Raw genomic sequence first — 23,647 nt, 5'->3', positions numbered from 1 at the left:
ATGAAGGCTTATATAATTCCAAATGAAAGGGGGAGCTTTAATTCCAAAATTTATTGCTTCACACCTTTCAAGCTTGGATATATTAAATTACCAGACATTTGAATTCATTTATGGATTTTATTTCCTTGTTTATTGAGCAATTCACTTTACATATACTCAAAGTTTTGTCATCATCAAAAAGGGAGAGATTGTGGAGTGATTGATTAAAATCCCTATTTGATTTTGATGAGCTCAAAGCATTTGAGTATATCTTATGTTTACTAATGAATTCAATTAAGTGCTTCAGTGAAAATCGTGTCTAAGTGTTTCTAGACTTGGTTCAAGATATTTTGGATAAGGTATGAAGTCAGTTTGATCCAAAGTCTGAGACTCGAGTCGACTCCAGGATATTACGAGTCGACTCCAAGCGTATCAGAATCACTGGCACGGGCTCGAGTCGACTCCAGACCAGTACGAGTCGACTCCGACTGAGAACAGACAGACGAACAGAAAGCATCAACTTAAAACCTGTCAGCGAGTCGACTCCTAAAGTGCGCGAGTCGACTCCGATGCTTACCGAGTCGACTTCGGAGTAATATGAGTCGACTCCAAGAAGCTACAGACAGAAAAGTCAGAGAGCGTTATTTCGACCCTGAGATTCGAGTCGACTCATGTGGAACGCGAGTCGACTCCGATGGTTGGCAGGTCGACTCCAAAGAAAGCGAGAGAAGACTCTCAGTGGTACACAAAGAAAAAGTCAGAGAGGAGTTTTCGGACTCTGAGATTCGAGTCGACTCCCGCAATACACGAGTCGACTCCAAGGCAGCGCTCCACCAAAAAGACAGAAGGCCAAGTTTCGGAAACTGAGAGCCGAGTCGACTCCAGAGAAGTTCGAGTCGACTCCAAGACTGGACGAGCCAAAAGACAGAAGATCGGAAATTCGGGCTCTGAGCGCCGAGTCGACTCCCAGGATTATCGAGTCGACTCGAGTGGGCCAAGTTGAAAATTGGCTCCGTGGATTTCATGAGATGAGCCGAATCCGAAAATGCCAAGTCAGCTCCAGAAGTTGGCGAGTCGACTCCGGGTCAAGACGAGTCGACTCCCAGTCGAAGAGGCCACTTTAATTCAAATCCGGAACAGTTGCTGAGTCGACTCCAGAAAAGCATGAGTCGACTCCCGCTACAGCCGAGTCAACTCCTGATCGCGTGAGTCGACTCCGACCCCCCAACAGACATATTGTCAGGTTGTGCAGAGTGTGCAGAACGGACAGAAAAAGGTGTCTAACGGCTAGTTTCTGTGGGGGATGGTTTAAATAGCCACAGAGGACTGTAGCAAGGCAGAGAAGCACCATTCCATTCAAAGAGATCAAGCTTTCATTCTCTGCAAGTTGGTTTTCAACGAAAAGAGGGAAGAGCGGCATTAACTCCATCCAACTTCCTCTTCCCAGCATTTAAAGAAGCCTCCTCCTGCATTCAAGTCGACCAGACATTCAAGAGGAGACCCGAAGCTCAAGAAGCCCTACTCAACTCCAACTCAAACGTGTTTGAGGGCTTCTAACCTCTCTTCAGTTTATATTGTTATTTATCTGCTTTTGAGAAGCTTTGTTTTCTGTTTGTCCCTTTTATTTACATCTTGTCTTTGCTTGGTTCAATCGGGGGATTGATCAAGAGTATAGAGGTTGGTTGGTGAGCCGAGTGTAAAACCAACGTGTGTAAGGGTTCGATTGTGATCCCGGAAAAACAATCGGGGTGGTTCTAGTCGGTGAGCCAGGAAAAACCGACCGAGTTCGTTGTGAGCTCGTAAAACAACAAGTTTGGTTGTGAGCTTGTAAAACAACCGGCTGTAATCTAAGGGGTTATAGTGAATTCCCAAGTGAGACTTGGGGAGTGGACGTAGGAGCAAGGGTTAGCTCCGAACCACTATAAAATATTGTGTTTGTGATTGATTGTCTCTCTCTATTTCTCTCATTTCATTCACAGCACATATAAACGAATCAATCATCACGCTAAAGCATTAATTAGTCATCCACAAACGTTTTAAATAGCTAAATTATTTTAAAACCCAATTCACCCCCCCTCTTGGGTTGTCTATCTGGGCAACAGAAATTTTAGATTTTTTTTTTTTAGTTCTGAATAATCACCCTTGATCTTTTCTTAAAGTTTTTTTTTTCTTAAATTTTCAATTAGCAACAAGGATTAATGAGATATGATAACGATAAAATTCTGATTCTAAAAAAAATAAATGCAGAAAATTTAAAGTAGAAAGCAGCAAGGTTTCGTATTAATCTGATGGTCTTAAAAATGTCAGAATGTCAATCCGACCGTTCAGATTATCTAGCAATGCGTCAGGCACTAGCTGACCAAATTTGAGTCAAATCAGACGGCTAATTTCTATGATATCAGAGTTTGATGCAAACTGTGCAGGGAATTAAAAATAGTAGTAAAGATGCAATTTTTTTTTTTCAAAAGAAAAATACTAACTACTAAGGTAAAAAATTAAATCTAAAATTATACTAATAACTCAGCCGTTCCCCGGCAACGGCGCCAAAAACTTGATGCATAAAATAAAACTGCTCTCCCAAGTGCAGGAGATTCGCACAAGCAGTAAAACTCGGGAGTCCGAGGTCGATTCCTCAGGGAACGATCTATGTATTATTAGCGTAACTTCAGGTGTAATTTTCAGTTGATTTTTTTTAGAAATTAAAAGCAGAGAATAATAGATGAATAAACAAAGTTCAATAAGATAGAGATGGTTAGGGATCCGGAATCTCCCTTGATAATATTACTTTCAACAAATAAACTCGGCGATTCTCGATCAAGGATCAAATAAATAAAATAGTTCTAATCATGAAATATATTGTTTGAATATATGAACTCAATGTTTAAGCATTCATCGTGTCAATTATGTCTACGACAAATCAAATATCAGAGCAATCCATGCATCAATAAATATAAAACATGATGAATCTATCTAAAAAATAAATAAGAGAGAAGCAGAACATATGAAAAGATGTAACTCAATTAAAATCAAGGTTCAGAGTTTACTTCAAGAGAGTAACTAATCAAGGGTTCTCCCATCACCCTTAACCAAAGGGATTAGCCTCCCATTACAATAGCAGCCTCCCTTTTTTTTATTATTTTTTTTTCTTTTCCTTTCTCTCCTTTGAAAACAGAGTCTCCTTCTCTGTTTTTCCGAATGAGAGCTCCCCCATTTTTGTGTGGGAATCAAGGACAACCTCCCAGCCGACCCCTCCCCTGTTTTATACAATGAAAACCTCCCCAAAAAACAAGATTTCCTCACAAATTAAAACCAAAATTTCCAAACTAAAGATGCTGGAATTTCGCTGGGAGGAGGAGATCGTCCAGGATGCCCATCTCGGCTGGCCGCGGGATGCCCGGTCGCCGGATCCGGCTGTGACGAGGACTCCGGAAGAGGTGGATGCTCTGGGAGGTGATCGCGGAAGATGGATTCGTTGCTGGGGCGCTGCAGAAGGAAGAAACGGGTGCTGCAGAGGCGGAGGGCGTCAATCCGTGGCTGGATTTTGGGCTGGAGGTTGGCACGCGGACGCGGTTGGACACGGTTGGACACGGTTCACGGACGCATGATGCTGGGAGGTGATCGCAGGATGATCACGGAAGATTGCTCGCGGGGGAGAAGCTTGGACGGACGCCGTGGAGGAGGCGGATGGCTGGGATGAAAGAGTAGATGCCCTACAACCCAATCGCAATATGTATTGCGAAAGGTTTTTTCTTTTGATTTGTCCAAATCATGTACATGACATTTAAATATGAATAAAGGCGTTATGTTTTATCATATGTTGTTGATTATATTTATGATAAACTCCTTAGATTAGGGCAATGGTTTTAAGACTATGATGAGATCATACTAGTGAGACTTAAAATCCTAAAATCCTAATCTTAAATATTTCCAGTCATTGGTACATTGAGTCGGGGATCAATGATTACCGGAAAGACTGGCATGTCTTATGTATGCTCGATGCAGAGGATGATTGATCTCACAATCATTTGTGTGGAGACACTAATACAAAGATGTGGGTGCTCATTAGAGGAATGAGTTCACTGAATTGACCTACAAAGAGAAATCTTATGAAGTCTTACTTACATGTCAAAAGATGATTCTCTTAGTGGGAGTTGTGCAACTGATCCTATGACCTGAGATCACCATGGTATCTTGTGCACATGAACCCATATTTTGGTTTACACTCATTCATGACAATAAGTTATGTACGAGGTCTTCTGGATATGGTGAATTGTGTACGAAGATTATGAGTAGGTCAACAAGAAATTAATCACTTCTAGTAAGAGAAGATAGCATCCTATTTATTCTAATCATATGATAATTCAGGAAACCTTTGATCAAAGTAGAATGAAAATTAGAAAGAGTTTCTAATGTTTCATTATTTGAATTATCATTAAAAGATTGAGAAAAATATGAATATGAAATTGAGTTTGACATATATTCATACTCATATGCATTTTTGGGATGCAGTTTGATTAAAGGATTGAATTGCATGGTAACTTGCCACTGAAGGGTATTTTTGGTATTTCCACCAAATTCTATATTTTTCGGGTAGACATGACACGTTGCTAGACGTCAATCTTGTTTTATAGGTTTGATCAAATTAAAGAGTTAATTCGATCACCAATTAGAAAGGATTCTAATTGTTAAGTTCGGGTTCGCGCAGTTTGGACTTAAATCGATTAGAAGAGTTCTAATCAAGTTGGGTCAACTCGCACTCACACCTATTGCTGGCTAAGTATGGAACCCAATAGGTCACACACAAGAAAACTTATCAAGGGTCTAATTGGATTAGATCATGTTTGCAAGATAAACATCCTAGCAGATGTTGCAAACCTTAGCTCCTAATTCGAATTGGATTCGAATCTGATTCGAATTGGATTCGAATCTGATTCTTAATTGATCTAATTTGATTAGATCATATTCTAATATGGGTTAGCCAATAGTTGGCACCTAATTAGCTTGGTTTGAGTCTAATTGGATTAGATTTAATAAATCATTCAATCTAGACCGTTAGATCTTGATCTACCGTTGGATGAAGACATAATGGAGAGTTGGTTTAACCCAATTGGATTGGGTTAGAGGATGGCTACCATAATTGACCATTGGATCTTAATCCCACCATTGGATGAAGACATAATGGGTCAAGTGAATGGCGCCTTGCATTGGAGCCCTTGGATCATCATCATGAAAGATCAAGAGGTGAGGCGTGATGGACATGTGATTAGCATGTGATGTTGACTTGGTCAAAATATGGCACCACATGAAAGGACATATCATTTGATACACCTCCTCACTTGATCTGTACCTCCTCTTATTTGATTTGGCCCTTTAGATGATGCCCTTTCATGAGAGGATGTGTGGATGGGATGCATCCCTTGGAGATGCATCCCTACACCTATTATAAATAGGTTAGCACTCCATGGGTTTCATCATTCCAATTCCACCCCACTCCTCTTTTCTTTCTTTCTTACATTAGTTTCTTTCTTTCTAGCATTGCTTCTAGTGTGTCCTAAGCCAAGACAAGGTGATCTTCTTTAGGACAAAAGGATTAGAAGTGATTTTAGAAGGCTAAAGGAAAATAGAAAGGAAGGAAAACAAGCCATTAGAGTTCTTTAGAAGAATTCTGCATTAAGGATCAAAAGTCTTTGGAGCTAAAGTCTTGATCAAGTTTTCGTGTGGATCACCATTGGAGGGCGGACACTTGGACGCCTCGTGGAGATTGTACACTTTGGATTAGTATTTGAGGTATTCTACTAATTCTGCATTTATTTTATATCATTTGATTGTAATCATTAAGGTGATCTAGGCTTAAAAGGGTTTCATGCATAGGGACTTTATTAAGAAATTTTTAAAATCCCTAGCTTCCGCTGCGCATTATAACATGCTAAAACCCTACAGTGATATCAGAGCCATCCTTAATTGGTTCAATCAAATAATTATGTATGATGTATGATTATTAATTTACTATGAGATAGTAATGTCATATGCTTAGAGAAATGCTGAAATGTATGATTAATATATGATATGTTATGTAATAAAATATCATGATATGAAATTTTCCATATGAAAATATGTTGAAGCATGTTAATTAATTGCTTATGATTTATACATGCTATGAGATAGCCATGATGCATAATAGTTTATTTTAGACATGTTAAATATATGTTACAATTAAAGAATGTGCTAGAGACTAGTAAGCCCTCAATAAAAATTATATTAAGTCATAGTGTTGAAAAACTTTGAGCTAACCCATTCTAGAACAATTAATCTAATTGGTGTCTAAGGAAAGTACTAAAGGTGGTTACTTAATTAGGACCTTACTCTCTGAGTAAGGGGAGCCTCCCACCTGCTTACCTGGCCAATTGTTTGATTGCCTATTATGGATAAGCTTAATATTGATATAACACTATTGATAGCCTTCCTTCATGCCTCGATATTATTATGTCAAGATCCATGCTAGTTTGTTGTGCTAACACAAGACTTGCAATGGGGACTGATGTTATACTGTCTTGGTGCATTAAGATGCTTATGGCATATTTTAATATATTGCCTTGTTGTGCAACCACAAGGGCAATATTATTCGAATATGACTATATGAAAATGAAAGGTTTGACTTAACTAAAATATTATTGTTTGTTGTGCTAACACAAGGTAATAAGTATTTTAAGAGGACAAGATAAAGTTGAGAATTGCATGAGATGCAATTGGAAATAGTTTCCTACCTTTGAACTCATAAGAGTTTGTTGTGTAAACACAAGGCTTTTTATGATGAATAGGATCTCAACCCTACTAAGAAAAATTATATTTTCACGTTTATCATAGGGGAGGGCTATGATATTCGATAAAAATAGTAGGAGACAAATTAGATTAAAGTCCTTATCTAGTTGCAAACATGTCATCATGATTGGTCTGCTTATATTAGTTTTGTTCTTGTATATGTAGATTTATTAAATGGCTTCTTCACTTTCACTAAGAGGCATCTTAGATGCCAACAAGTTGACCGGACCAAACTATGTGGACTGGTTGAGGAATTTAAAGATAGTACTCACTCAGGAGAAAATTTTCTATATACTTGAAACCCCTGATCTTGGAGATCTAGGGGATGATGCTACAGAAGAGGAGGTTGCCACACATAAGATGTGGAAAAATGACAGTGTGACTGTCAAATGTATCATACTTGCCTCTATGAACAATGAATTACAGAGGCAACATGAAGGCATGGACACTCAATCCATACTTCTCAATTTAAAAGAGTTGTATGGAGAACAAAGCAGGACTGTTAGGTATGAGATATCTAAGCAGTTGTTCCGTGCTAGAATGAATGAAGGAACTCCAGTGCAAAACCATGTTCTTATGGTTATAGACTTGATCACCAGATTAAGTCAATTAGATTTTGCTATGGATAGTGAGCTCAGTCAGAATTTGATCCTGCAATCACTGCCTGATTCATTCTCTCAGTTTGTTGTGAACTTTCACATGAACAAGCTGAACACCTCCCTGCCCGAGCTGTTAAATATGCTCAAAACAGCTGAAGGGCATATTAAGAAGGATAAAGGTCCACTCCTTCTTATAAATAGCACCTCTATGAGGAAATCGAGAAATAAGGGTTCTAAGAAACGATTGAACCCCAAGAGTAGCATCAAAAAGAAAAAAGGAAAGAAAAACTCCGGATCAAGTACCTGTTTTCATTGCGGCAAAGCTGGCCACTGGAAAAGGAATTGCAAGAGTTTTCTTGCAAGTATGAAGACCGATGCAAGAGTTGCATCAAAAGGTATGTTTATGTTACATACCAACTTGTCATTAAGTTCTTCAAATTCAAATTCATGGGTATTGGATACCGGCTGTGGTTTTCACATTTGCAAATCTTTGCATGGACTACAGAAAATTAAAATTTTGAAGAAAGGTGACTTTGAGCTGTATGGCGCTGGAGGAGAGTCCATCCAGGCTGAAGCTGTTGGAACCTACAACTTGGAATTGCCTTCGGAAAAGCTCCTACAATTAGAAGATTGTTATTATATGCCCAAAATTATTAGAAATGTAATTTTCATTCCTTTGTTGTTAAAGAAAGGTTTTGAAATTAATGGAAAGGGCAATGGTTGCTCTATTTATTTTTCTAATAAGCATCTTTGCAATGGCATTATGGAAAATGGTCTTCTAGTTTTATTACTTAATGACAATGTCTTTCATATTAATAAAAGCAATAAAAGAAAGAGAGAGGAAGTGAATAATACCCTCCTTTGGCATTGCCGACTTGGTCACATAAGTGAATCAAGAATCAACAAGTTATACAAAGAAGAGTTCTTTGATCCTTATGATTATGAATCATTAGGAACTTGTGAATCTTGTCTTATGGGAAAAATGACCAAGTCTCCATTCACTGGACATGGAGAAAGGGCAAGTGAGTTATTAGGACTTATACATACAGATGTATGTGGTCCTATGACAACTCCAGCTAGAGGTGGATACTCTTACTTCATCACATTCACTGATGATTTATCAAGGTTCGGATTTGTGTATCTTATGAAACATAAATACGAAGCCTTTGATAAGTTTAAAGAGTATCAAAGTATGGTTGAAAAACAAACCGGAAAGTGTATTAAAATCCTTCGATCTGATCGAGGAGGTGAATACCTTTCTAGTGAATTTTTAAATCATCTTAAAGAAAAGGGCATTCTCTCTGAATGGACACCTCCGCATACGCCACAACTAAATGGTGTAGCTGAACGGAGGAATCGTACTCTATTAGATATGGTAAGGTCCATGATGTGCTTTACAGATCTTCCTATTTCCTTCTGGGTTATGCCTTAGAAACTGCTACATATGTGCTAAACAGGATACCTTCAAAATCTGTATCTAGTACTCCATATGAGATATGGAGAGGTAGAAAGCCCAATCTTAAATATTTTAAAATATGGGGCTGCCAAGCATATGTCAAAAGAAATTTTGGACATAAGCTAAGTGCTAGATCAGATAAATGTACATTTATAGGTTATTCCAAAGAAAGTATTGGATATCTCTTCTATCACCCTACTGAACAAAAGGTATTTGTTAGTAGGCATGCCACTTTCTTAGAAAAAGAGTTTATCTTAGAAAAGGGCAGTGAAAGAAGAATTGAACTTAATGAAGTTCAAGACCTACAAATAGAAACACAAGAAATTCTTCAACCAGATGTACCCATTGATGAAGTACAACCACAACACACATCTCCTCTCCAAAGGTCAGATAGAGTGCGAAATGCACCTAAGAGGTATGGGTTTATCATTGAGAATGATGAAGCCCACATCATCGAAAATGATGATCCTCTGACCTATTCGGAAGCTATCATGAGTAATGACTCTAACAAATGGTTAGAAGCTATGAAATCCGAAATAGACTCTATGTATACCAACCAAGTATGGACTTTGGTTGATGCACCAGAAGGTGTTAACCCTATAGGTTGCAAATGGGTCTATAAGAAGAAGATTGGAGCAGATGGCCAAGTAGAAACCTACAAGGCTAGATTGGTGGCAAAACGTTTCAGGCAAAAGCAAGAAATTGACTATGATAAAACTTTTTCACCAGTTGCCATGCTTAAATCTATTCGGATTTTGCTTGCAATAGCTGCATACTATGATTATGAAATTTGGCAGATGGATGTCAAAACCGCCTTCCTTAATGGTTATCTTGAGGAAGAGGTTTACATGACACAGCCAGAAGGATTTGTCTCAAGTGGGAGAGCAAATCAAGTATGCAAGCTTAAGAGATCCATTTATGGATTAAAGCAAGCATCGAGGAGTTGGAACATCCGTTTTGATACAACAGTCAAAGAGTTTGGTTTTATCAAAAATGTGGATGAACCATGTGTGTACAAGAAGACTAGTGGGAGTGCCGTTGTCTTCTTAATATTGTATGTAGATGACATACTAATCATTGGAAATGATATTCCAATGTTACAATCGGTCAAGACTTGGCTATCAAAAAGCTTTTCCATGAAAGACTTGGGAGAAGCATCCTATATACTTGGTATAAAGATCTATAGGGATAGATCTAAAAGGATGCTAGGCTTGTCCCAGTCTAAGTACATAGATCGTGTGCTAAAAAGATTCAGCATGGAAGGAAGTAAAAGAGGTTACTTACCTATGAGTCATGGCATACGTCTCTCTAAGAAGATGTCTCCTAAGACATCTGAAGAGAGGAATAGAATGAATTCTATTCCCTATGCTTCGGCAGTAGGATCAATTATGTATGCTATGCTATGTACTAGGCCTGATGTTGCTTATGCCTTAGGCATAACAAGCAGATTCCAGGCTGATCCAGGAGAAAATTATTGGATAGCTATGAAAAATATTCTTAAGTACTTAAGAAGGACTAAAGATATTTTTCTAGTTTATGGAGGATCTGAGTTGAAACTAGAAGGATTTTTTGATTCTAGTTTTCAATCAGATCCAGATGATAGCAAGTCCACTTCAGGATATGTCTTTACCCTAAATGGTGGTGCAGTGAGCTGAAAGAGTTCCAAGCAGCAAACTGTAGCTGACTCAACTACTGAGGCAGAATACATCGTTGTAAGTGAAGCCGCTAAGGAAGCTGTCTGGATGAAGAAGTTCATCGCTGAGTTGGGAGTAGTTCCTGAGATTGCTGGACCAGTTTCAGTTTATTGTGACAACACTGGAGCTGTTGCTCAAGCAAAGGAACCAAGATCTCATCACAAATCCAAGCACATTCTAAGACGCTTCCACCTCGTTCGAGAGATCGTCGAGAGACAAGACATAGTCATTGAACGAGTAGACACAAAGAACAACTTAGCAGACCCGTTCACTAAAGCTCTACCACAACAGCAGTTCGATCGCCACCTCGATTGTATGGGGATAAAATATAAGAGCGATTGGCTTTAGTGCAAGTGGGAGATTGAAAGAGTAGATGCCCTACAAGCCAATCGCAATATGTATTGCGAAAGGTTTTTTCTTTTGATTTGTCCAAATCATGTACATGATATTTAAATATGAATAAAGACGTTATGTTTTATCATATGCTATTGATTATATTTATGATAAACTCCTTAGATTAGGGCAATGGTTTTAAGACTATGATGAGATCATACTAGTGAGACTTAAAATCCTAAAATTCTAATCTTAAATATTCCCAGTCATTGGTACATTGAGTCGGGGATCAATGATTACCGGAAAGACTGGCATGTCTTATGTATGCTCGATGCAAAGGATGATTGATCTCACAATCATTTGTGTGGAGACACTAATACAAAGATGTGGGTGCTCATTAGAGGAATGAGTTCACTGAATTGACCTACAAAGAGAAATCTTATGAAGTCTTACTTACATGTCAAAAGATGATTCTCTTAGTGGGAGTTGTGCAACTGATCCTATGACCTGAGATCACCATGGTATCTTGTGCACATGAACCCATATTTTGATTTACACTCATTCATGACAATAAGTTATGTACGAGGTCTTCTGGATATGGTGAATTGTGTACGAAGATTATGAGTAGGTCAACAAGGAATTAATCACTTCTAGTAAGAGAAGATAGCATCCTATTTATTCTAATCATATGATAATTCAGGAAACCTTTGATCAAAGTAGAATGAAAATTAGAAAGAGTTTCTAATGTTTCATTATTTGAATTATCATTAAAAGATTGAGAAAAATATGAATATGAAATTGAGTTTGACATATATTCATACTCATATGCATTTTTGGGATGCAGTTTGATTAAAGGATTGAATTGCATGGTAACTTGCCACTGAAGGGTATTTTTGGTATTTCTACCAAATTCCATATTTTCCGGGTAGACATGACACGTTGCTAGACGTCAATCTTGTTTTATAGGTTTGATCAAATTAAAGAGTTAATTCGATCACCAATTAGAAAGGATTCTAATTGTTAAGTTCGGGTTCGCGCAGTTTGGACTTAAATCGATTAGAAGAGTTCTAATCAAGTTGGGTCAACTCGCACTCACACCTATTGCTGGCTAAGTATGGAACCCAATGGGTCACACACAAGAAAACTTATCAAGGGTCTAATTGGATTAGATCATGTTTGCAAGATAAACATCCTAGCAGGTGTTGCAAACCTTAGCTTCTAATTCGAATTGGATTCGAATCTGATTCGAATTGGATTCGAATCTGATTCTTAATTGATCTAATTTGATTAGATCATATTCTAATATGGGTTAGCCAAGAGTTGGCACCTAATTGGCTTGGTTTGAGTCTAATTGGATTAGATTTAATAAATCATTCAATCTAGACCGTTAGATCTTGATCTACCGTTGGATGAAGACATAATGGAGAGTTGGTTTAACCCAATTGGATTGGGTTAGAGGATGGCTACCATAATTGACCATTGGATCTTAATCCCACCATTGGATGAAGACATAATGGGTCAAGTGAATGGCGCCTTGCATTGGAGCCCTTGGATCATCATCATGAAAGATCAAGAGGTGAGGCGTGATGGACATGTGATTAGCATGTGATGTTGACTTGGTCAAAATATGGCACCACATGAAAGGACATATCATTTGATACACCTCCTCACTTGATCTGCACCTCCTCTTATTTGATATGGCCCTTTAGATGATGCCCTTTCATGAGAGGATGTGTGGATGGGATGCATCCCTTGGAGATGCATCCCTACACCTATTATAAATAGGTTAGCACTCCATGGGTTTCATCATTCCAATTCCACCCCACTCCACTTTTCTTTCTTTCTTACATTAGTTTCTTTCTTTCTAGCATTGCTTCTAGTGTGTCCTAAGCCAAGACAAGGTGGTCTTCTTTAGGACAAAAGGATTAGAAGTGATTTTAGAAGGCTAAAGGAAAATAGAAAGGAAGGAAAGCAAGCCATTAGAGTTCTTTAGAAGAATTCTGTATTAAGGATCAAAAGTCTTTGGAGCTAAAGTCTTGATCAAGTTTTCGTGTGGATCACCATTGGAGGGCGGACACTTGGACGCCTCGTGGAGATTGTACACTTTGGATTAGCGTTTGAGGTATTCTACTAATTCTGCATTTATTTTATATCATTTGATTGTAATCATTAAGCTGATCTAGGCTTAAAAGGGTTTCATGCATAGGGACTTTATTAAGAAATTTTTAAAATCCCTAGCTTCCGCTGCGCATTATAACATGCTAAAACCCTACATGGGATACGGGGTCGCACGCGGAAGGAGGAAGCTGGGAAGCGCCTTAAACGGGCGGAAGATGAGGGCGTTGATCGCAGGATCTGGATGAGGGGTTGCGGGAGATCAAATCACAGATCCGTTGCGGGGTTTTGGATCCTCTCGGATGATGAAATTAGACCCTTAGTGGATCCATCTTGCGCTGCCTCCGGATGGCTGCCATGTGTCCCTCGGGTGCAAGTGTGCTTGACCGGGTTCAATTTTGTTCCAGTGTAATCAGGCTTGAAGTCAACCAAATGCACATTTAAACTCTGATTTACGATAATCTGTGCCAAATAAAATATAAAATTAATGCAGCCCTTTTATCATTATTTGTTAGCAATAATATTAATTTAAGCAACGTGTATAACGCACTTTTGTGCTCTCATCAGTTTGCAACTTGAGCTCTTCATAAGAGGTAATCGAACAATTGGCCAGGTAAGCAGGTGGGAGGCTCCCCTTACTCAGAGAGTAAGGTCCTAATTAAGTAACCACCTTTCATGCTTTTCTAGACACCAATTAGATCAATTAATCTAATATGACTTGCTCATGTCGGTTCACTCTCGACTTTGATTGAGGAGGTTTTAATTTAGGTCTCAATTGGGTTTGCTACATCACATGTAAACCTATCTACCCGACTCTCATTCACATCACATGCAAACGGCACATTGCAGGCAGTTATAATCGCAGCAATAATTAAAGCTAAACTTTAAATAGGTGATGATCATGGATTCTAGTTAGGTCGTATTACAAGCACATGCACGTCAATCGATCAACTGGTCTTCAACTCTTGAATTGGTTCCAAGCCTCCTTGATTCGATCCTTGACCAACTCTTGATCCAATCGCCATCAACCGCTTAGATCCCTGCTCATCTCATGCATCATCTTCGACTTGATCGTTGACGTACATCACATCACAGAAATACAACCAGATATAAAATAAAAATAAAAATAAATTACATCTCCCTTTTAGGAGGCACGCAGGCCTCTCAAAACATCAAATAAGATGCATGCAAGCATCTGAAAAATTACATGACATCACATATCACATCGCAGGTCATTACATTTGATACCAAAAGGGTTTGAATCCTATGATCATCACCACATGCAGCAATTATAATTTTCAGATCTGAAAACTAATTGATCATCTTATGACATAGGTTGCTGATCATGCTAATCATGATTCTAAACTTTGTAATCCCAATAACAATACAATTAGAATCATCTTTTTATCACATAAAAATCAGCATGCAAAAATCAGCACCCTAGAAAAAATCTGCATGCAGAAAATTTTCAGCATGCATGATCATTTAATTTTCATATCTAATAAGCCTATTAATAATTAATCCTTACCTTAATCTACGAAACCTAGGATCTGATACCACTGTTAGAATGCCCCGCCCATGCCGCTGAAATTCAAACAGTGGTATCAGAGCCTAGGCTTCGTAGATTAAGGTAAGGATTAAACAAGGGTACGCCCTAGGTGATTTTTTAATCCCCTTCTCCCAGCCGTAAAGAAGATTTAAGTCCCTCTCTTGGAAGCTGCAAACAACTCTCTCCCTCTTTGCTTTTCAACCGCAAGGAAAAAGGAAAACAAGGGAGTGGCGTGGGCTTTTTCAATCAACCTCCTTCCACCAAAACAAGAGGCAGCAAGCGTGCTTCCTTTTGATCCTTCTTTCTCCTATTCTTCCTCTTCTAGAAAGAGCAATCAATGTGTTGTTTCCTGCAAGGAGAAAGAATTTCATCCATCAAAGTTATCTCTGCAAGAGAGCTAGCACCCCGGAGAGATTCAAAGGCTTTGATCGGTCCTCTGCTTCGTGTGGATACCCGTAGAGGCCGGACGCGTGAACGACTTCAAGCGAACCTTCATCCTAAACCACGAACTCCAGTTTGCGGTGATCATCTACCCGCACAAGGTGAAGATCTGATCTTCCTAATGTTTTAAAAGTTTTTAATCCTTATCTATCTATGAACGGTTTTTGAACAACGTTCATGCGATGAACGGTTGATCCCGCGCATGCCTCTTCCGCTGCATCTGAATTTTTTGAATTTCAGCGGCATGGGCGGGGCATTCTAACATGACTATGATGAGACGTTTTCTCCTATGGCAATGCTCAAATCCATTCGGATTATGCTTGCGATAGCAGCACACTTAGATTATGAGATCTGGCAGATGGATGTTAAAACCGCTTTTCTAAATGGAGATTTAGAAGAGGAGGTGTATATGATGCAACCTGAAGGTTTTATATCTGTAGATGAGTCTAAGGTGTGCAAGCTTCAAAAATCCATTTATGGATTAAAGCAAGCTTCATGGAGTTGGAACATACGATTTGATAAGGTGATCAAATCATATGGCTTCATTAAGAATGAAGAGGAACCTTGCATTTATAAATGGGCAAATGGTTCAGTTATTATATTTCTTGTTTTGTATGTGGATGACATTCTTTGAATCGGGAATGACATTCCTGTATTACAAGGAATAAAGGTTTGGCTATCATCTCAATTTGCCATGAAGGATTTGGGAGAAGCATCTTACATTCTAGGGATGAAGATCTATAGAGATAGATCTAAAAGATTGCTTGGATTATCCCAATCCACATACATTGATACTATACTGAAGAGGTTCAGTATGATTAATTCCAAGAAAGGCTATCTTCTGATGGGCCATGGAATTAATCTCTCTAGAAGGGATTGTCCGACAACCCCTCAAGAAAGAGAGAGTATGGATAGAATTCCATATGCTTCGACAGTGGGATCTATAATGTATGCCATGATATGTACTAGACCAGACGTGGCATACTCACTAGGAGTAGTGAGCAGATACCAGTCTAATCCAGGTAGCAACCACTGGAAGGTTGTAAAAACCATCCTTAAGTATTTGAGAAATACTAAAAATCAGTGGCTTGTCTACGGTGATTCTGACTTAAAACTTGAGGGATATACCGATTCAAGTTTTAAGTCAGATCAAGATGATAGCAAGAGCGTGTCGGGATATATGATAGTCAACTTTAAAGACCACGCAATAGCACGTATCTAGTAGGATAGTGATTACGGGTATCGATCCACAGGGATTGGGGTATAGTTGTTTTCTTTAAAAATAAAAATATTTAAAAAGAAGAGTTTGTGAAGAAAATTAAACTAAGGAATTTAATAGAGAAAATGCAATTAAAATGATATTAATTTGGGAGAACCTAGGGCAAGGAATTCACCACTAACATCGGATCAAGGATTAATTATATTTTAATTTATTCTTGGATAAACATGCAAATTGGCTACAAGCCTAATAAGCATTTGAATAGAAATTCACAAAAGTAATTTAGGCATAATCCATCTTTAGTTTAGCATGAAATGTCTACCCTAATCTAAGGTGGTAGCACATCGCATCTTCCTTAAGCATGAACTATCTTATTTTTACTTCAATGATCATGAAGAGCAGTTGTATAAACTTCATATTTAAAATCACAGAAATTAAATATGAGATGAAATAAAATATTCATTAGAAGCAGAATAAGGTTTATACAACTCCAAGAATAGAAATCAAAAATATAAAACCCTTGGCCCTTTGTTAGGGCTGCATCCGGCCCTAGAGAGGAATTTAAGCTTCCATGCAGTGGAGGACGGCAGTAGCAGCACAGCAGCGGGCTCCCGTCACTTTCTTCTCTTCCTCTTGTGATTCCCCTGAGATCGATTCCTTTCTTTGGGAAATCATTCCCAAAATGCCCAGAAACTCTTCTCCCTCCTCTGTCTTCTGCGGGATATTTTGGCCTCCGAAGAGCTTGCCGAAGAGGAGTTGGTAACAGCCCCCGGTGGGGGAAGAGGGATGCCCCCCCCGATGGGGAAGGAGGAATGGCCTTCTCGGTTCACGCCTGGGCCTTTTATAGGCTGCAACTCCCTCTTTCCTCCCCTGTTTCGAGTGTAGATAAGGATGAAGACGTGGTGGGATAAGGATGGAGGCTGAACAGGGGAGTTGATACGGAACGCTGGGATTTGGCTGAGATTTGTTCGGGATGCTATCCTGGCTGGCAGCAGGATGGGTCGAATAAGGATGAGAAGAAATCCTATCCGTGGGAGATAAGCATGGCTGGAGATGAAGATGCTGGGAGATACACTTGAGAAGATCTAATCCGGATGTTGGGAGAAAACTTGGTTTGATTCGTGGATGTGAAGGAATCTGTGGACGAGAAAGTCGGTGAGCTGGGAACTGGAATTTGTTGGCTGAAGTCGGCTTGATCCTTGGAGCTCGGATGGCGAGGACGTGGAGCATGGATCTCGGATGGCTGCTAACTTCCAGACGTTGTGAAGATGAGCTGATGAGCTTGGGAGTTTGGATCCGGCTGGATGCTAAGAAAACTTGGTTCCGGGATGCATGGGATTAAGATGAATTGGTTGTTGAGATGCTCGGACGCGGGCGTTTGAGAGGAAGGTTGATATGAAGTTGGCTGGAATCGAGCCGGAAGAGGAGACGAATCCATGAGCTAGGAGGTAAGATCGGATCCTGAGTTCGGTAGAGGAATAGAGGATCTTTGGATGCAGAAGGATGTGTGATCCGGAGGGAGTTTGAGACTTATCCGAAGCAGGGGATAATACGTTTGGATTTGGTTGGGAAGAAATCTTTGGATTGCAGGCGATGTTGGGAGTTATCCATGAATTGTGGACGCTAGGAAGCAATCTGGGAACAACTTGGGAGATGTCCGTGAAAGGAGGGAATGGTTGGATTCCTGATGAGCATGGGATACGGGACTGACTCGGGGATGTTGCCGTTGGTTGGGCGTGGATGCAGTGGGCGAGAAGAAGATGGGATTCGAAGCAGGGGAGTTAGAATGGCTGGGAGGAAGCGTGGGAATGGCTCACTGCTAGGGACTCAGAAGGATGAGATTGGAACAGGGGAGCTGGGAACACATGGAGTTTGACGCTGGATCTGTTCGTTGGCTTGGGCTTATCCGTTGATGAATGAATCAATCCAAACGGGAAGAAGGCCGTGGAGGAAACTAGAAGGGAAGAAACAGAGTGACGAGGGAGGAAAGAGAATACGGGAGTTGGGGAAATGGTTGGAGCGTGGGATTTTAGTTGAGGAGTGAATGGAGCTTTAGGATTTGTGCAAATATGTTGGTATGCTTTGAGATCTATGAGACAAATGATCGAAGGGATTATATTATTTTTAATGTTAAACAGGTGAATTGGAATGAGTGGGAAGAAATTTAGGTGAATGTGTGAAGAGTCAGGAATTAATGGGAAACACTGGGTTTTGGAGAAGAGTTCTTGGAGTCGACTCCGGAGAATGTGAAATTGTAAAATGATGTAGTGTCCGTTTAGGCTTTACCTAATTGAGCTCGACTCGACCTGCATGCATTAAGCTTAATCAATAAATAAATAAGTAAAACAAACTCGAATTAATTTATTAAAATGCAATGATGAGGGTAACACATTTTTTAGTTAAATTTACAAAATATGTGAATTAAAATAATGATAAGTGCTATGAATAAGATATGAATTTATGCATTATTTAGCACTTATCACACCCCCCAACCTATAATTTGCTAGTCCTCAAGCAAAATAAAATCTAACTCACTTTCGCAGGAATCGCGATTGCATTTACCGTATGCAATAAGGCTTTAAACCCCTAGGTGGCCCTAGTGGACGAGTTTTGTCTCGTGAGGGTTTCCGGCTCAGTTACCCACAAACTGTAGTCGAAAAAATTTATTTTATTGTTTTATAAAATCTAATTTCAAATGCATTAATGCCAAGAATTTCAAAAGCACACAAAGTTTTAATTACTAAGTCAGCCCAAATCCTAAGTCAGTATGCAACTTAAGTTGAAGTCATTAAGTTTCTGTTAGGGAGTTGTAAGACTTATTTATACTTGGGTGCTTGGTGATATCTGGACCATACACAAGCTAAGGCTTTAGATCCCCAAAATACTGCTAAAGCTAGTAGTTTCCAAGAATTGGTCAGATAAGACCTAATCACTGTTTCAAAATCATCCTATCTTGCAGGATTTCGAGAGTTGTGGATGTTTACTTTAATACCTCATGGGCTTTATCTGTAATATTCCAATTTACTCGAATTTTTTCAACGACGGCTTTCACACTATCGTGTTTTTCGAGGTCAATTTTATTATTTTTTTTTATTTTTTTTCTCTTTTTTTTTGTATTTATAAATAATTTATGCACTTTTACTCTTGTAATGATTCCTCCGTGTAGCGAGCATTCAGTCAACACTCCCACACCAGATGGCGTAAGGTGTTGGGCATCAAGACTCCCCTACGGACCTATGCTCGGGTTCCTCATACAAGCCCGCTGACCTTTGACAATAGGTAGCCCTTTTCAATGTACCTGACTAAATTCACTTTTTTTTTTTTAATAGTGAATTAGATAGGTATGATTCATCAGGACTCAAGATTGCTACCAGACTTAACAACATCATGTTGAACCTAACCCTTAGAAGTGCAGGCCATGTGTGTTGTGAAATTGCAAAGTAAAAATTATCTTACAACTCACTAAAAGAACTTTTAATAAAAAGAACTCAAATTGACTTACTCCTGACTAGTTATTGGGCTTTTTTAGATTTTATATACTTTGTGTGTTTATTATTTCAGCACTGAAGCATAAAAATTAGGTTTTTTTTTTTTTTTGAATCAACATACTTATTTAAAAATGCGAAAATGCGAAAAATTTCTTCAAAAAATTCGAATCCCATACCCCCCAACCTAGATCAGACATTGTCCTCAATGTTTTTTTTTTTTAAAATATTATATTATTATAAATTTTTTTTTTCGTTATTTTATTTTGGACGAAAATATGATGCATATGGAAGATAGAAGCATTGTACCTTAGTTGCATCAGTAATATGAGGACATCTGAAAAAAAATGCGACAAGAAAATGTGCAAAAATAACTTATGAAAATTGGGTTGCCTCCCAACAAGCGCTAAGTTTAACGTCTTCAGCCAGACGCAGTGCATCCTTATCAAATCATAACGGGTTCATGCGGGGTTCTCCAAGGAAGAAAATTTGTGGAAGACTGATTGTCGGGCACGGAGTTATACTCTTCTGATCAGTCAAGTCAAGCATGCACTAAAAGAAAAACACGTCAAATCCTTGTATTTGCCCTAAAATCACTAGACAGCTCCTAACTGATTTGAAGAGGGCACCTAAGCCTTCAATCCGGTCTAATGAACTGAGTTGACCAGGTAAGCTCCCAGGTAAGTGGGGGGGTCACGATGCGTTGCAAAGGTCCCACTTAAAAACCACTTGCCTCGAACAGATGAACTGTCTCCCTTGGGACAAAGCTTGCCTAGACATCAACTGAGTCACAGAGCGGAATTGGTGCAACTTTCGGTGATCTTCGTCCTATTGAGCTCGAATGTCCCTAGGGGCCAACGTCTAATTAATTTTAATTAGGGTGATAGCTATGTGAGAATTGATTCACCTACTTTGGGCAAGAATCTGGTGATGAAATCCAGTTCTTATCTTGTTGGGGTGATTGCCCTTACTATGTGCGGATTAATTGGTGTATGTGTATCAAGCATGCATTCACACTTTTACTGAATTTTAAAATCAAACAATCACCACAAAAAGGGAATTAATTTAAATAAGAAAGGTTTAGAGGTTACCAAAGGAAATTTCCCCAGCAATTTTGAAAAAAAAAAAATTTAGGCAAACCTCGACAGCATTCCTTTTCCAGCAGTTCCCTTTTTGATCGTCCCAGATTTTCTTTTCGATTTCTGATCAAGAAAAATCAAAAATTAGTAAAAGAGAGAAATGAGATAAAAAAAGTAACAAAAATAGAAAATATTTTTATTTTATTTTAGATATATATATTTTTTTTGAAAGTTTTTTTTTTTTGGAAGAAAAACAACTATGCTAGCAATCCCCGGCAACGGCGCCAAAAATTGATAGTCAACTTTAAAGACCACGCAATAGCACGTATCTAGTAGGATAGTGATGTTGGATTGCCCCACAGCGGCGCGACGTTCGCGGCGGAATCCGCATGCCGGGCCCGGTGCATCGCATACGCCGGAACAGGATCGGGTAGATTTCAAAATTTTTCTGAATCAAAACGATTCAGAACCCTTTTGAATTAAGATGGGGACTAAACTAAGATCTAATAATTAATTATGAATTGTTAAACTACTAGAAAATCAGAAATATAAAAGTTCAAATGAAGATCTCATCTTCACCTTTGTGCGGGTAGAAGAACACCGCAACCGATGATCGTGGTTTGGTTCCTTGTAGCCGCACAAACGTCCGGCCTCTACAAGTATCCACACGAGGTTGCTGAAGATCAGAGATGGGGCTTCACCGGGGTGCTAGCTCCTTGCAAAAGCCTCTCTTGGATGTCGAAGAAGAAGGAAGAAGAAATCACAAGGATCCCACCTTGTGCAGCCTTCAAAAGGAAGAAGAAAACCCTTCACCTTTTTTTATTCTTTTCTCTCCCTATTTGCTGATTTAAAAATCCCAAAAATTCCTTCTTGCTGCCCCACGGCTGGGAGAAGTTCTTCTCTTCAAACATGGGACGTGGGGCTCCCTTTTTATGGGGTTCAAAACCCTATGCGCCAGGAAACCTATTCCTAATAGGTTTCCTGGTGCCTTTCTTTATTGGCGGGCCCCTTGATTCTTGGAAAGAATCAAGGGGCGTTGGCTCCCAGCAAAGAAGGAGAGGGGGCCACGCCCCTCCTTGTCCTCTTGGCTGCCCCCTCTTGCCTATTTTGACCCCTTAAAATAAGGCATCAAGAGGGAGGCTCCAATAATAGGAAAAAGGCTGAATTTGGCAGGATTTTCAAGGACTCGATCTAGCCAACTTTTGACTAGGATTTGAGTCAAATTTCTTTGGGTCAGACCCAACATAATTTGACTCAATTAATCAGCAAAAGACTTAATTATAATCTAATTATAATTATTTAATTCTTCCATTTAACTCACTAACTCTTAGTGGGTTATTTTGTACATCAATCTTATTGACAATTGACATTGTGATTCCAAATCACAAATCGACAATCCTAATAATCAGAACCTCTAATGTGTGTGACCTCATAGGTTCTAATCTGACTGGTAATGAGACATATTGAGATCTCCATCTCAGTATCATTGAAAACTCCTTTCAATGGGTTGGAACGATTCCAACTCTACTCATTAGGGTTTATCGATCATCAAGATAATCCCTATGAGTCCCACCATCCACCAGTGACACCTAGCAGCATGTAGTGGCTACCCAGCAGAATAGAATGATGAACCTCTAGGTGCAGTTGTCATGTGTTACAGTCCTTCTATCGTGGATCCCTACAAGACGGAGGTCATGGATAACTCGTCAAACCCCTTCGTCTGTCATATGTCAAAATTTATTCGACTTAAGTTCGAGAGTGAAAAACTCTTTCTCCACTGTGCATACTGCCCCGGCCGAGGTCTTACGAACTCAGTCTTATAAATCACATAGGATCTCTCCTTATCTATCAAGGTCGATAGATTCCATATAGGTGCATATCCTACTCCTACAGTGAACTTACTGCAGCCAATCTACACTGCATGGACCCATATGGCTAGAGACCATGTATGTGTGCAGTCAAACTACAATAACCTCACTGTGAGTAGCCGAAGCACCGCAGGTCAAAGGACCAGTCACACTACTGCAACATCAAGCAAGTCACTGACGAGTGGATAGACATCCAAGTGACTTCTTGTGTTGGTCACGCTCAGTACCCTTGTTCTCTAACAAGCACCTGCACTATCACTTCAGTGTCGCTACACTGTGGACTCAAGTCTCATCCATCCAGAAGGAAAGTGATCTGTGCACTGATCGAATCGATCACCGTCCTCGTGATGATCCATTGATCAGGAGCATTTAGAAATTAATCACCAATGATACATGGCTCAAATTCTCAACTCTTGAGAATATGTATCATCATCTTATTAATTTCTTGGACGATTCATAGACACATAAACAATATGAATGAAAAGATGCCTTTTATTTATTTAATAATAAATAGTCAAGTACAAAATTATGTCCCTAGAATTAATAATGTGTCAGCCAGATTGGCTTCTAGGGCATACATCTAACAAGTGATTACGGGTATCGATCCACAGGGATTGGGGTATAGTTGTTTTCTTTAAAAATAAAAATATTTAAAAAGAAGAGTTTGTGAAGAAAATTAAACTAAGGAATTTAATAGAGAAAATGCAATTAAAATGATATTAATTTGGGAGAACCTAGGGCAAGGAATTCACCACTAACATCGGATCAAGGATTAATTATATTTTAATTTATTCTTGGATAAACATGCAAATTGGCTACAAGCCTAATAAGCATTTGAATAGAAATTCACAAAAGTAATTTAGGCATAATCCATCTTTAGTTTAGCATGAAATGTCTACCCTAATCTAAGGTGGTAGCACATCGCATCTTCCTTAAGCATGAACTATCTTATTTTTACTTTGTTAGGGCTGCATCCGGCCCTTTGTTAGGGCTGCATCCGGCCCTAGAGAG

This window comes from Phoenix dactylifera, chromosome 7 (genome assembly GCF_051530095.1).
Source record: "Phoenix dactylifera cultivar Ajwa chromosome 7, Ajwa_hap1_PhDact_Kaust_v1.1, whole genome shotgun sequence".
Taxonomy (NCBI): Eukaryota; Viridiplantae; Streptophyta; class Magnoliopsida; order Arecales; family Arecaceae; genus Phoenix; species Phoenix dactylifera.
The sequence above is the reverse complement of the archived record's forward strand: the minus strand, read 5'-3'. Positions refer to the sequence as shown.